Below are 14,545 nucleotides of genomic sequence, written 5' to 3'. Positions count from 1 at the left end.
TGGGGGTAAAGTTTGCGTCTCTCTACTAATATAGGACTCTAGTATGTACAGACGGCGTCATTAATGCTTTCCTAGCTGTGTTCTGGGGATTTCTATAGTGCACGTTACATGTATTACTATGCCTTCAGGTGGAAGGCATTAATGACGCCTACTCGTTCACGGAAAGGTTGCAACACTTTTTTTTGGATGGGTTTTGGAACGCACGAATATTTAGAGACTGCGAGCCACTGCGTCTAGGGAGCTGCCGTGACGGGCCGTGACCAGCAGTGAGCTGTAGTGAGAGGTTAAGACAGCTGTCAAAAGAGCATATACAGGGTGTGTATACACAGCAAAAGACATCTTACAGCGTAACATCTGATAACAGGTAGGAACAAGACATCTTAAATAACGTATACTTTTTACGATATTTTAATTTAAATAAATAAATAAATAAATAAATAAATAAATATTAAATAAATAAATAAATCTATTTAAATTAAATATTTAAATTAAAAATAGAGTAATTCCAATAACTTTCAGTCTTAAATTATTTCTCTTACATATTCGCGACGTTTGAATAAGGTCTATCTAGTTAAGATATAATATGAGCTAACGATTTGTTATATATTTCTATACGTTGTAGAATTTTGCCAAAGGACTGGAATAAGAGAAAATTTTATTTTGCAATAAATATTCTAATATATTATAATTATAAGTCAGATATGATTTGCTTTACAAAGATGCAGACTGTAGTAATCATCATATATATTCTTGCAGATAATATAAAGAAACGAGGAACTGTCTCCTTGCGCAATATATGGCACACTCTTCTGCGTGTTCACAAGTGGGATGAGCATGAGTGGATAAAACATCTATTCATGGCTTCCGTGAACCATTTCCAAGGAAAGTCCCACGCCCACCTGCAGGTTGAACGATAAATAAATATATCATTCAGAATAAAACACGAAAATTCGTTAGCCTAACTGGCAATAATTTTAATATTAATACAACAACGTTTCGACCTCTACTTGGGGTCCTATCAAGTTATAAGTTATTTAGCAATGATTGAATTGCGCGTCAGGTTTTGAATCTAATGTTCGCTATGTTATACTTCCTGACCACATAGTTTAACGATGATAATAAGATTTTGCCCTTACAAAACACCCTGTTTTTGGTTGTAGAAAAAAATCCTGACGTGTAGGGGCAAAACTGAGGTCATATTCGGTTTCAGCAGGCGAAAATACATGGGAATACCATGGTCTAGTCCATGGCGTAGACAACTTTCTCTTTTTGTGGGCCTGTGAAGTTGGTGAAATCAACAACTTTGACCCTCCATATCTTGAAAATAAAAAGCCAGCTAAATATCTGAAACTTTCTGAGGATTCATGACTCATTATAGACTATCATTTAGTCACTTGTAAGTAGAAGTCTAAATTCAAGGGTGAAAAAAGAGGCTATTTTTGCGGTCACATCTTTGTATAATACACATCTATGCTTACGTTTTCCGTTAAACATATATTTTCTGTTTTATATATAACATGTAATAGTACTTTATTTGCCAATGTTGTATATTTGTATTTCCTCAAACTGTCCGCGATTTGTTGATCCACTATAGCTTTTGCTTCTGCAAATTGTTTCTTTGGTATCTGCCATTTCTTCAGTTTCTGTGTCTTCTCCGTTTCACTCAGCTCCGTGATGCCTGTGCGCCACGCAAAAATGCCGCTTACACTTGATACAAGGCATCTCGATCAACGACGCATCCTTGCAAGATTCCTTAGAGCACAGGAAGCTTGCCGATTGTCCTACATAACGAATTTTGCGGTCTCCGTTTTTAAACACTCGTGCGATACCATATTGAAATGCTCTTTGCAGAAGGTGGCCTGACAATGCTCGCACACAAACGGCAAGAAGTCCAACAATTTGCAGTCCGCCACCGAACATTGTTCGCCAGTCGCAGGAAATTCGATTACAGCAACAAAAGGATATCGATATTATAATTGGATTTAATACTTTGGATACTGTATTTAATTTTCCGGCGTTCAGGAAGACTGGAAGAGATATTTAGTTGTGCAGTGGTGTCGGAGAATGCAGATGATTGTCGAATAATATTAAATTTGAAGATTCAACAGAAAATACAATGTTATTCTACAGATAAATTCATCAAATCTATATACTATATAAATTATTTGTTAATTACACAACAGTAATATGTCGTAGATAATTTTAATCAGTAACTTCCAGTCTATTAATAAAATACTAAATATTAAAAAGCGACGCCATTATTTCACGTGCCGGGCCTGGCGAGGTGAACCGATCGGCGTTCTCGCGCCAGTCTCGGGGATCTGAGCTCGGTCCCGTGCCTTGGCCTCCCGCGGATCTTCCTTGCTGCGAGGCTTCCGTGGCGGCGCGAGCCGTCGTGGTCGTCCTCTTCGGCCGCCATTCAACGCTCAGCTCAGAACTCGTTGAACTCGAAAAATATTAAGACGTATTAGAAATAATTAAAACTGAATACAATGTTATTTACAAACGGTAATAATAAATAAACATAATATTATTTGAAAAATTATGCAGATAATTATATGTCTTGCGTCACATTTGATATTTTTGATTGATCAGATCAATTGGTCACTTTCATTTCTCCCAAATCGGTTTGTAAAAATAAGTACGGCCTCTTTAAGATTATTTTTACGCTTTTCTATCAGCTTTATAATGCTTGACAAAGTGTTTGGATTTTGATTGAAATAAGTTTCTGCGAATCTATTCACCTTGGACAATTGTTCGTTAGAAAAAACATTCTGAATAATCCATAAAATAATTCTTCGCCAGTGATAAATAATAAAAACACGAAAATTCGTCGGCCTAACTGGCAATAATTTTAATATTAATACAACAACGTTTCGACCTCTACTTGGGTCCTTATCAAGTTATAAGTTATTTAGCAATGATTTAATTGCGCGTCAGGTTTTGAATCTTATTATCATCGTTAAACTATGTGGTCAGGAAGTATAACATAGCGAACATTAGATTCAAAACCTGACGCGCAATTCAATCATTGCTAAATAACTTATAACTTGATAAGGACTCAAAGTAGAGGTCGAAACGTTGTTGTATTAATATTAAAATTATTGCCAGTTAGGCTAACGAATTTTCGTGTTTTATTCTGAATGATATATTTATTTATCGTTCAACCTGCAGGTGGGCGTGGGACTTTCCTTGGAAATGGTTCACGGAAGCCATGAATAGATGTTTATCCACTCATGCTCATCCACTTGTGAACACGCAGAAGAGTGTGCCATATATTGCGCAAGGAGACAGTTCCTCGTTTCTTTATATTATCTGCAAGAATATATATGATGATTACTACAGTCTGCATCTTGTAAAAGCAAATCATATCTGACTTATAATTATAAATATATTAAATATTTATTGCAAAATAAAATTTTCTCTTATTCCAGTCCTTTGGCAAAATTCTACAACGTATAGAAATATATACAAATCGTTTAGCTCATATTATATCTTAACTAGATAGACTTATCAAACGTCGCGAAATATGTAAGAGAAATAATTTAAGACTTGAAAGTTATTGAATTACTCTATTTTTTAATTTAAATATTTTAATTTAAATAGATTTATTTATTTATTTAATTATTTATTTATTTATTTATTTATTTATTTATTTAAATTAAAATATCGTAAAAAGTATACGTTATTTAAGATGTCTTGTTCCTACCTGTTATCAGATGTTACGCTGTAAGATGTCTTTTGCTGTGTATACACACCCTGTATATGCTCTTTTGACAGCTGTCTTAACCTCTCACTACAGCTCACTGCTGGTCACGGCCCGTCACGGCAGCTCCCTAGACGCAGTGGCTCGCAGTCTCTAATATTCGTGCGTTCCAAAACCCATCCAAAAAAAAGTGTTGCAACCTTTCCGTGAACGACGTACATAGCATAAAGGTGGAAGCACATAAAATTGCAGGAGCCATGAGCAGAATGCAGAAGCCATATGCGCATGCGCTATAGTATTTGTAGAGCTCACAGATACCATAGCGCATGCGCATATGGCTTCTGCATTCTGGGTAGCGATCATGTAACTTTTTCCCTAGAGCGGAAACGTGAAAAGTGAAAAGTTTCATGTAACTATCTCTTTCTATTGGTGTTGAATAGAAAGAGATAAACTTTTCACTTTTCACGTTTCCGTCCTAGGGGAAAAGATACATGATCGATCCCCTGCTCATGGCTCCTGCAATTTTATGTGCTTCCACCTTAAAGGCCATCGCACACAAAATTGCATAGGCTGCATGAGCATAGCATAAGACCGCTAAACCAATGAGCATCTTATGTAAATCAATATGGCGACTTTATGCTGGATGCTCATTGGTTTAGCGGTCTTATGCTACGCTTATGCTAAGCTATGCATTTTGTGTGCGATGGCCTTAAGACTTCTGAACCAATGAGCATCGAGATAATTGATTTACGTCACATACTATAAGCATAAGCATACGCATGTGCATAGAAATGAAATTTCTATGCATATGATTGATGTACAGCCAATCAAATGACAAACGACTTCCACCTGTCATATTTATATGTCAATGCATAAAGATAATAAATTAAAAGATAATAAATTAAAGATTGTTATTAAGATAGTAATTAAAATGGAAGATCATAATTATTATTATTCTAATCGAGGAGAAAATGGAGAAAATGAAGAAAATGAAGAAAATGAAAGCAGAATGATAAATATGATTTCTTCGAGAGATGAAGATTCGTTATTAGTGGATCTTGTAAAAAGTTATCCCCATATATTTATGATAAAAGATCAAAAAATTTTAAAGATATTAAAAAAAAATAACTCATGGAAAGAAATAGGAGAAGTTTTACAAATGTCAGGTATCAAAACGCATTTTTTATATCAGTATTGTGTATAGTCACATAACCTCTTTCATGTTTTTATGTTTTTTAATAAATAAATATAAAAATATAAATATATAAGTATATATATATATTTAAAAACATGACAATGTATTGACTGTATGTTTTGACAGATTTTGCTATAATAATATGTATATGTAGAGGAAAGTCCCCTATTATGAGATAGGGATCCTAATATGAGATGGCGGGTTTTTTACATGGTGGGATCAACAGATGGGGCCTATATAGGACCTTTTAGCTTAAAATATCTCATATTATCCTGTCTCATAATAGGGGACTTTCCTCTATACCCAATCAACAGACAATGTTTTTTAAATGTGTTTTTAATATTTATTTTTTATTAATTATACATTTATACAATCCATTGTAAAAATAATCCGTACAAAATTACCTTTTTAAAAAAAAGGTTAAAAAAGGCGCCAAGTACACGCATAGTAGTGTATATGTTGTTACCTCGAAAAAAAAAAAAAAACAGTGGTAATATTATACCTCAAAAAAATCTAAGTAACAAGTGGTAGACCTAATCTTTGTATCTCGAAAAATCTCGAAAAAACCTAAGCAGTAGTATCTTTACCTAAAAAAAACCGAAGTAACAAGTGGTAGACGTAATCTTTGTATCTCGAAAAATCTTGAAAAAACCTAAGCAGTAGTATTTTTATTTAAAAAAAATTATAACTCAAGTGATACACACCTTATTAAAGATGAGTCGCGCTTCAAGTGATCTATTACAATTACAAAAAGAAATGATATCTCTTTTAAATTACAGCGCCAATTACAGAGAGAATATACATTGAGAATCTTTGTATTTCGAAAAATCTCGAAAAAAACCTAAGCAGTAGTATTTTTATTCCAAACATGTTGTTACCTAGAAAAAAACAGTGGTAATATTATACCTCAAAAAAATCTAATTATATATATACCTTAACAAAATTATTATTATATCACGAAATTGCGTTACCAAACTCAATCCAAGTGATATATATTCAAAAAATTATCTCACAAAATTGTCTCACAAAAATTGTCTCACAAAATTGTCTGATAAAAATTGTCTCACAAATTGTCTCACAAAAATTGTCTCACAAAATTGTCTCACAAAAATTGTCTCACAAAATTATTAAATTACAAAATTGTTACTTTATTCAATCCAAGTGATATCTACCTCGAAAAAACCTAAATAACAAGTGGTATCTATTTAAAAAAAAAATATGTGAAATCTTTTAATACTGCGCCAATTACAAGAGAGAATATATATATTATATATATACCTTAACAAAATTATTATTATATCACGAAATTGCGTTACCAAACTCAATCCAAGTGATATATATATTTCAAAAAAATATATGAAATCTTTCTTTAAATTACGCCAACTACAAAGAGAATATATATATTGCTTTGAAAAATAATTGTAGTGCAACTACTCTTAAAAAATAAAACAAAATTGTGTTACCTAACTCAACCCAAGTGGTATGTATCTTTGTATTCCTGAGGATCTTTCTATCAACCCAAGTGGTAGTAGTTTTAATTCTCCTTGATAAAATTATAATATTACAAAGAATCATTTAATCATTTTAATCACAAAGAATTAAAGAGGTACATTATAAAATAAAAATATTTAATTAAAATAAAATAAATAAATTTTTCTTGTAAAAACTTGGCGCTGCTTTTTAAAGTCTATCCAGACAAATTTGCATCGCGCATAAACATAAGCGTAAGAAATTGATTGGTTCAGATATAGGTATGTGCAAAAGGAAATAGACCATCCATCTCTTTATGCATATGCTTATGCACCTATGCAAGTTTGTCTGGATAGACTTTATTAACCCTTAAATGCCACCCGGGGTCCAGCGGACCCCAGACCCTTTACAATGATATATTTTTAAATGTTCCCCCAAAAATGGAGCTCATGCTCCCATTGATGATAGTTGAGTGATTGACCTACCCGGTTGTACACTTAGCAGTACTCAGTTTATTTAATTTTTAAATTTTTTATACTATGTTGAAATTGAAATTTTAATAATATAAGCATTTTATTCTCTTTTCTAAGCCTTGAACAACATTGAAAATAATTTTCATAACTAAATATAAAAAAATCAATGAGTAAAGAGACATTTTTCATGCTGGGGTCTTTTAGACCCCATGTGTCATTTATGAGATTCTTGAGAGGTGTGGCATTTAGGGTTAAAAAAGCAGCGCCAAGTTTTTTACAAGAAAAATTTATTTATTTTATTTTAATTAAATATTTTTATTTTATAATGTTACCTCTTTAATTCTTTGTGATTAAAATGATTAAATGATTCTTTGTAATATTATAATTTTATCAAGGAGAATTAAAACTACTACCACTTGGGTTGATAGAAAGATCCTCAGGAATACAAAGATACATACCACTTGGGTTGAGTTAGGTAACACAATTTTGTTTTATTTTTTAAGAGTAGTTGCACTACAATTATTTTTCAAAGCAATATATATATCTCTTTGTAGTTGGCGTAATTTAAAGAAAGATTTCATATATTTTTTGAAATATATATATCACTTGGATTGAGTTTGGTAACGCAATTTCGTGATATAATAATAATTTTGTTAAGGTATATATATAATATATATATTCTCTCTTTGTAATTGGCGCAGTATTAAAAGATTTCACATATTTTTTTTTAAATAGATACCACTTGTTATTTAGGTTTTTTCGAGGTAGATATCACTTGGATTGAATAAAGTAACAATTTTGTAATTTAATAATTTTGTGAGACAATTTTTGTGAGACAATTTTGTGAGACAATTTTTATCAGACAATTTTGTGAGACAATTTTGTGAGACAATTTTGTGAGATAATTTTTGAAATATATATCACTTGGATTGAGTTTGGTAACGCAATTTCGTGATATAATAATAATTTTGTTAAGGTATATATATATTAGATTTTTTGAGGTATGATATTACCACTGTTTTTTTCTAGGTAACAACATGTTTGGAAATAAAAATACTACTGCTTAGGTTTTTTCGAGATTTTTCGAAATACAAAGATTCTCAATGTATATTCTCTCTGTAATTGGCGCTGTAATTTAAAAAGAGATATCATTTCTTTTTTGTAATTGTAATAGATCACTTGAAGCGCGACTCATCTTTAATAAGGTGTGTATCACTTGAGTTATAATTTTTTTAAATAAAAATACTACTGCTTAGGTTTTTTCAAGATTTTTCGAGATACAAGATTACGTCTACCACTTGTTACTTCGGTTTTTTTTAGGTAAAGATACTACTGCTTAGGTTTTTTCGAGATTTTTCGAGATACAAAGATTAGGTTTACCACTTGTTACTTAGATTTTTTGAGGTATAATATTACCACTGTTTTTTTTTCGAGGTAACAACATATACACTACTATGCGTGTACTTGGCGCCTTTTTTACCTTTTTTTTAAAAAAGGTAATTTGTACGGATATCACGCCTTTTTGTAGTATTACGCATTTTATAAACAGTATGTACAGGGTGTTATTTCGAGGTATAATACTACCACTTTGTTTTTTCGAGGTAACAACATAATACATATATACTACTATGCGTGTACTTGGCGCCTTTTTTTACCTTTTTTTGAAAAAGGTAATTTTGTACGGATATCACGCCTTTTTGTAGTATTACGCATCTTAATCTTAACAGAAAAAAATTACACCTTATAAAGAAATGTGTCTGAAGTTGTTAATATATATATAACATTGTCAGACATTGCTTTTATGTAAAATATGCATCTATATTATGTTGCTTGTATAAATTATTTCTTACCAACTTTTCCAATCATAATAACTACACACCCAATGTGACGAACTACTATACATATTTGAATGTGTTTTTTATTTTGTGATACAGATTGAATCGTATCAGGCAATTGCCGTGTTTCTACCGGTCTATAATCGGAACAATTTTGTAAAAGTCGATGGAAATGATCCACATGTATGTCCATCAGCCATTGGCCCTGGACATTATATTTCTGTCTGTAGGCATTAAAGTAATGTATTTTTTTGTGTGTACAGACATGTTAGTTGTTAAAAAATAAGATGTTTTTCTATGACTGCTAATGCAGCTTTTTTAAAACTATAGCCGTAAACAGCCAAAATTTAGCGCTAATAGCAGCCAATGTTTGCCAGCGCTTGTGGCAAGCCGTTATATAGCGCCAAAGAGCAGCCGGATTATATATATATATATATATATTTTTTTTTTTTCCCAGAAGACCTGTAAAAGAAAATATATATTTACATAATACAATTTAATTTAATAGCCCGTATTTATAGTCAAATCTTATTTCAAGACCATCTTAAGTAATGTCTTAAAATGCTTTGTGATTGACTTATCTTAAGATTGTACTTAAGACGATCATAAAAATGAGATCCGACTACGAATATCAACCAAATGAATAAAGAATGGGGGTATTAGCATCATGACAGAAGTAAAATATATTAAAGGAATTAGTTGCTGGGTCGGTTAAAATAACTCTAAAATTATGTAGGAAAGACCGGGGCTAAGTCGACATTGAGGCAAACTTGACACTAGACTTTTTGCTAATTTAAATCTATCGTAAAAACTTGCCTTTCCTACTGTAAATGCGTCTTTATGTGCTAGTATTATCAACAGGATTTGATGACATTCTGAGTTATGGTGTAATTTTTAGCGCGACATAAGCATTTTTGATGGTGAAAAGTAATTTTTCTGATCTCTCGAAAATTTCTACTCTTTCATCAAGCTTTAATCTTGCAAACCTATATGTAAGTGATTTTCATGGAAAATTTGATGCTCTATATGAATCCGATAATCGTTTTTAGATATTTTCAAAATTTTCATATTTTGAAGTGACAAAAGTAAAAAACGACGTCCGAGGCAAAGTCAATACCACGCCGTTTCATCGGCTCCCAGTAACAAACGATGCTTGTCATGCAGCCGTATGGCTCATCATGACAAATGTATGCGTACGTCCGATCGTGAGTTTACCTGCATTAATTGTTTTTCAGACATGAGTTTAGATGAAGATAATTGAAAGTTCAACAATTTTTGTTCTCATGATTTCAAATGATTGTTCTAGCTACTTTATTCCGAATTTTTGTACTTTTTAAATACACAATAAACAATGTATTTTTATTTTCAGACAGTAAAAAATAAGTTCCAAATCAAATTGTGTCGATCAGACAAAGTGTTGAGTTTGCCCCGGCGGGGTGTCGAGTTTGCCCCGGCATTTTTCAATTCGAAAATTTGTCTTTGCGTCATTTTTCCTTTCCTGGCGGCAAAACAGAGCGACGTACAGCAAAACTTTCTGAATCAATTTTGTACCTGAAGGAACACTCTTTAAATATATGCCATTAAATTTGCCTAAAAATTTTAATTAAATATTAAAAATTACCTTTGAAAAAATAGTGTCGAGTTAACCCCGGTCTCCCCTACTTTTAAAATCTTCAAATTTTTTAAATACTTAAAGTAGAGAAATCGAGGGTAGTTTCCGAACGAACGGTAAGGATACAAAATCTAAAACTTTATATTTTCACAAATTATCCCGAGTGTACAAGTAGTGATTGATTCTACTAATAAAACTTTATATTTTTACAGTACAAATTATTCCCAAACGCAAGTACAAATAGTGATTGATTCTGCTCGTAAAAAACCCAGGTAGCACATAATATTAGTTATACGTTTTTTGAACGTATATAGTTAGTTTCATAACCGTAAAGAACCATTAAGAAACGTTTGAACAAAAATGTGTTTAAAATATGATTTAAATCATGATTTAGAAACGTATTTTTTACGTTTCTACAGTTAAAAATATTTATTAAATTTTTTCTTTCAAAATTATAATTTGCTTTATTTATATATAATAGGATAAATATGCATTTTTAAAAAAGGTAATTTTGTATAGATATCACGCCTTTTTGTAGTATTACGCATTTTATAAACAGTATGTACAGGATGTTATTTCGAGGTATAATACTACCACTTTGTTTTTTCGAGGTAACAACATAATACATATATACTACTATGCGTGTACTTGGCGCATTTTTTGAAAAAGGTAATTTTGTACGAATATCACGCTTTTTTGTAGTGTTTTTAAAAACACATAAATTATGGAACATTATAAGACAAAAACCAATTCGCTGTCTGTATTTGAACTGGTACTTTACTCTTGTACGTATGGAGTACTCACGTTCAGCTCGGCGAAAGAGAATAAGCATGGAAATCTCATTGTGCATATTTTAAAAGCATATAAATTGTGGAACATTTTAAGACTAAAACCAATTTGCTATCTGTATTTGAATAGGTACTTTACTCTTGTATGTATAGGGTGCTTACGTTTGGGTCGGCTGAAGGGGATGAGCACAGAAATCTCATTGTGCATATTTTAAAAGCATATAAATTGTGGAACATTTTAAGACTAAAATCAATTCGCTATCTATATTTGAACTGGTACTTTACTCTTGTACGTATAGGGTATTCACGTTCAGGTCGACAAAAGGGAATAAGCACGGAAATCTCATTGTGCATATTTTAAAAGCATATAAATTGTGAAACATTTTAAAACTAAAACCAATTTGCTATTTGTATTTGAATTGATACTTTACTCTTGTATGTATAGGGTGCTTACGTTTGAGTCGGCTGAAGGGGATGAGCACAGAAATCTCATTGTACATATTTTAAAAGCATATAAATTGTGGAACATTTTAAGACTAAATCAATTCGCTATCTATATTTGAACTGGTACTTACTCTTGTACGTATGGGGTATTCACGTTCAGGTCGACAAAAGGGAATAAGCACGGAAATCTCATTGTGCATATTTTAAAAGCATATAAATTGTGAAACATTTTAAAACTAAAACCAATTTGCTATTTGTATTTGAATTGATACTTTACTCTTGTATGTATAGGGTGCTTACGTTTGAGTCGGCTGAAGGGGATGAGCACAGAAATCTCATTGTGCATATTTTAAAAGCATATAAATTGTGGAACATTTTAAGACTAAAACCAATTTGCTATTTGTATTGAATTGATACTTTACTCTTGTATGTATAGGGTGCTTACGTTTGAGTTGGCTGAAGGGGATGAGCACAGAAATCTCATTGTGCATATTTAAAAGCATATAAATTATGGAACATTTTAAGACTAAAACCAATTCGCTATCTGTATTTGAACTGGTACTTTACTCTTATATGTATAGGGTGCTTACGTTTAGGGTCGGCTGAAGGGGATGAGCACAGAAATTTCATTGTGCATATTTTAAAAGCATATAAATTGTGGAACATTTTAAGACTAAAACCAATTTGCTATCTATATTTGAATTAGTACTTTACTCTTGTATGTATAGGGTGCTTACATTTGGATCGGCTGAAAGGGATGAGCACAGAAATCTCATTATGCATAATTTAAAAGCATATAATATGTGAAACATTTTAAAACTAAAATCAATTCGCTATCTGTATTTAAACTGGTTCTTTACTCTTGTACGTATGGGGTATTCACGTTCAGGTCGGCGAAAGGGAATAAGCACGGAAATCTCATTGTGCATATTTTAAAAGCACATAAATTATGGAACATTTATGACTGAAACCAATTCGCTATCTGTATTTGAACTGGTACTTTACTTTTATACGTATGGGATACGCACGTTCGAGTTGGCCAAAGGCCAACGTGTTTTTATTTTTCCGCTACGTGTCCTACGAGCGGAGATATTGCGACGCAAAGTCGAAATGCGAAAATTTTATATTAAGATATTTCTACTAACGTCGACGTCTCTCAATATATCTCAATATATATATATATCAGAGAAATGTAACTTTCACTTTTTCGACATTGGCGATACTATAGTATCGCCAGTTTCAATATCGCGCTCGCATTGTTATCGATCGATCTAGTAGGTAAATTAATAAGCGAAGATATTACGACGTAAAGTCCAAACAAATGTAAAAATTTTATTTATTAAGATACTTCTTCGTAAGATACGTCGGTCTCTCAATATATGACACTAGACATTACAGACGCGCGCGCTTCGCGCGCGCCATTTAGCTTTAACATTATGCTATTACTATTACACTATTCCCTAATAGCCAAATGCTAGCAGAATGCCGACAGTATGCCAGCAGATCCGAGCATGACCATCGAGCAGATTCCTGTCCCTGCGTCCTCATTAAGCTTATTTTCTAGCAGCACGATCTGCTGCCCACAATGTAATCGCAGAAACGCGGCAGAAATCGTGCACAACATGCAGTCACAATGTGATAGTAAAAATGTAGCAAGAATTGGACATGAGCCATATGAGCTAATAACAGCAGAAACACAGCAGAAATGGTGCATGGCCTGCTGTCACAATATGATGGCAAAAATTAATATAGCTAGAAGAGAACATAGCTCACTATAACGTACTGGTTATTTATATATAATTTATTCTCTCCTATTACCATAAATAATATTTCAGTGGAAAGAATTGTTATTAATGACAGTAATTATACTATCAATTCAAAAGTATGCCACATTATAAGAGTGGACTCCACAATACAACTGATACAAGTTGTGCAGTACCGTAATTTATACCGAAGATAATAGACAGGTAATATGTTTATCGAAATTAATAAATATCTTCTCGTTATATATAAATTTAATTCATATTATATGTATTTAATTCATAAAATTTCTTATACAATATACATATTATTTTACAGTTCAAAGACCAAGAGGCAGAGCCACGGGGATACGGCGGCAAGAAGAAAGATTTATGGCCTTTCTGTACAGACTTTCATCACCATACTATCATTGGGGCATTAGACGAGGCAGAGGCAGAGGCAGACAGTATAGATAGATAAGATTCCATATACCCATTATATTATATACTTCCATTATATTATATATATACTTCCATTATATTATGTACTCTTATATACCCTGAAATAATCATTTCTTTTGTAAAATAAAAAAACAATAAAAACATGTAATATTGATCAGATTATTGTCTACTCCATCTTTCATGCATGCATGCGTACAACGTCTGCATGTGCAATGTACGCATAAATGAGAAATAATATATTACTAGCCAGATATATCTTGCTGCGGGACGGTCTTTTCTTTCCCTCGACGTATTAGTATGTCGGTGTAAAACATGTTGAAGTCAAGTCTAATTCAAACATAAATAATTTAGAAATTAATTAGTATCTAATTTTATATCAATTGTGTGAGAAAAAAAGGATGCATAAAAATTATATAAATAAAAATTCTTACCGACATAACACATTAAGTAATTTCTCATTGTTATTATCACAACCCAAATCACAAATTCGATCTAGAAGTCGTGTCAATACTTTAGTAAATCTTTCGTCTAATGATACGATTGTTTTCTTCGAAACTTCCTGTTCCATCTTTCGCCGTAGAACTGTTCTCAATCTATGAAAAAATACAGTCAATTAATATATTATAAGCGTGTACATGTATGTTACATAAATTAAAATTAAAAAGCATTTTTTTCAAGTAACAGAAATGTGATACATAATGAAGTCTTATTTAAATTATGATATATAATAATGCAGCGATAAACTATTATCACCATGCCTTTTATGATTAACTATACAAGTATAATGATTTTCTTCTTTTGAAACTAATATAAATAATGAT

The 14,545-nt window shown here is 31.9% G+C and overlaps 3 long non-coding RNA genes across 3 annotated transcripts; 1 reads left to right on the top strand and 2 right to left on the bottom strand.

Moving 5' to 3' along the window:
- The first annotated feature begins 158 nt into the window (after window positions 1–158).
- On the top strand, window positions 159–2,089 carry LOC139780758 (uncharacterized). Its single transcript, XR_011720333.1, has 4 exons — window positions 159–364; window positions 757–905; window positions 1,161–1,396; window positions 1,668–2,089. It is a non-coding gene; the product is annotated as an uncharacterized lncRNA (long non-coding RNA).
- A 978-nt stretch (window positions 2,090–3,067) lies between these two features.
- LOC139780756 (uncharacterized) lies at window positions 3,068–3,915 on the bottom strand. Its single transcript, XR_011720332.1, has 2 exons — window positions 3,710–3,915; window positions 3,068–3,315 (listed from the first exon to the last, which is right to left on the bottom strand). It is a non-coding gene; the product is annotated as an uncharacterized lncRNA (long non-coding RNA).
- Window positions 3,916–13,533: 9,618 nt separating this feature from the next.
- On the bottom strand, window positions 13,534–14,270 carry LOC139780759 (uncharacterized). The gene is made up of 3 exons (XR_011720334.1): window positions 14,156–14,270; window positions 13,972–14,051; window positions 13,534–13,822 (listed from the first exon to the last, which is right to left on the bottom strand). It is a non-coding gene; the product is annotated as an uncharacterized lncRNA (long non-coding RNA).
- Between the last annotated feature and the right edge of the window lie 275 nt (window positions 14,271–14,545).

This window comes from Temnothorax nylanderi, unplaced genomic scaffold, assembly GCF_030848795.1.
Source record: "Temnothorax nylanderi isolate EJ_2023f unplaced genomic scaffold, tnyl_v1.0 TNYL_tig0296_pilon, whole genome shotgun sequence".
NCBI classification, from domain to species: Eukaryota; Metazoa; Arthropoda; class Insecta; order Hymenoptera; family Formicidae; genus Temnothorax; species Temnothorax nylanderi.
This window is presented reverse-complemented; position numbering and strand designations above follow the sequence as displayed.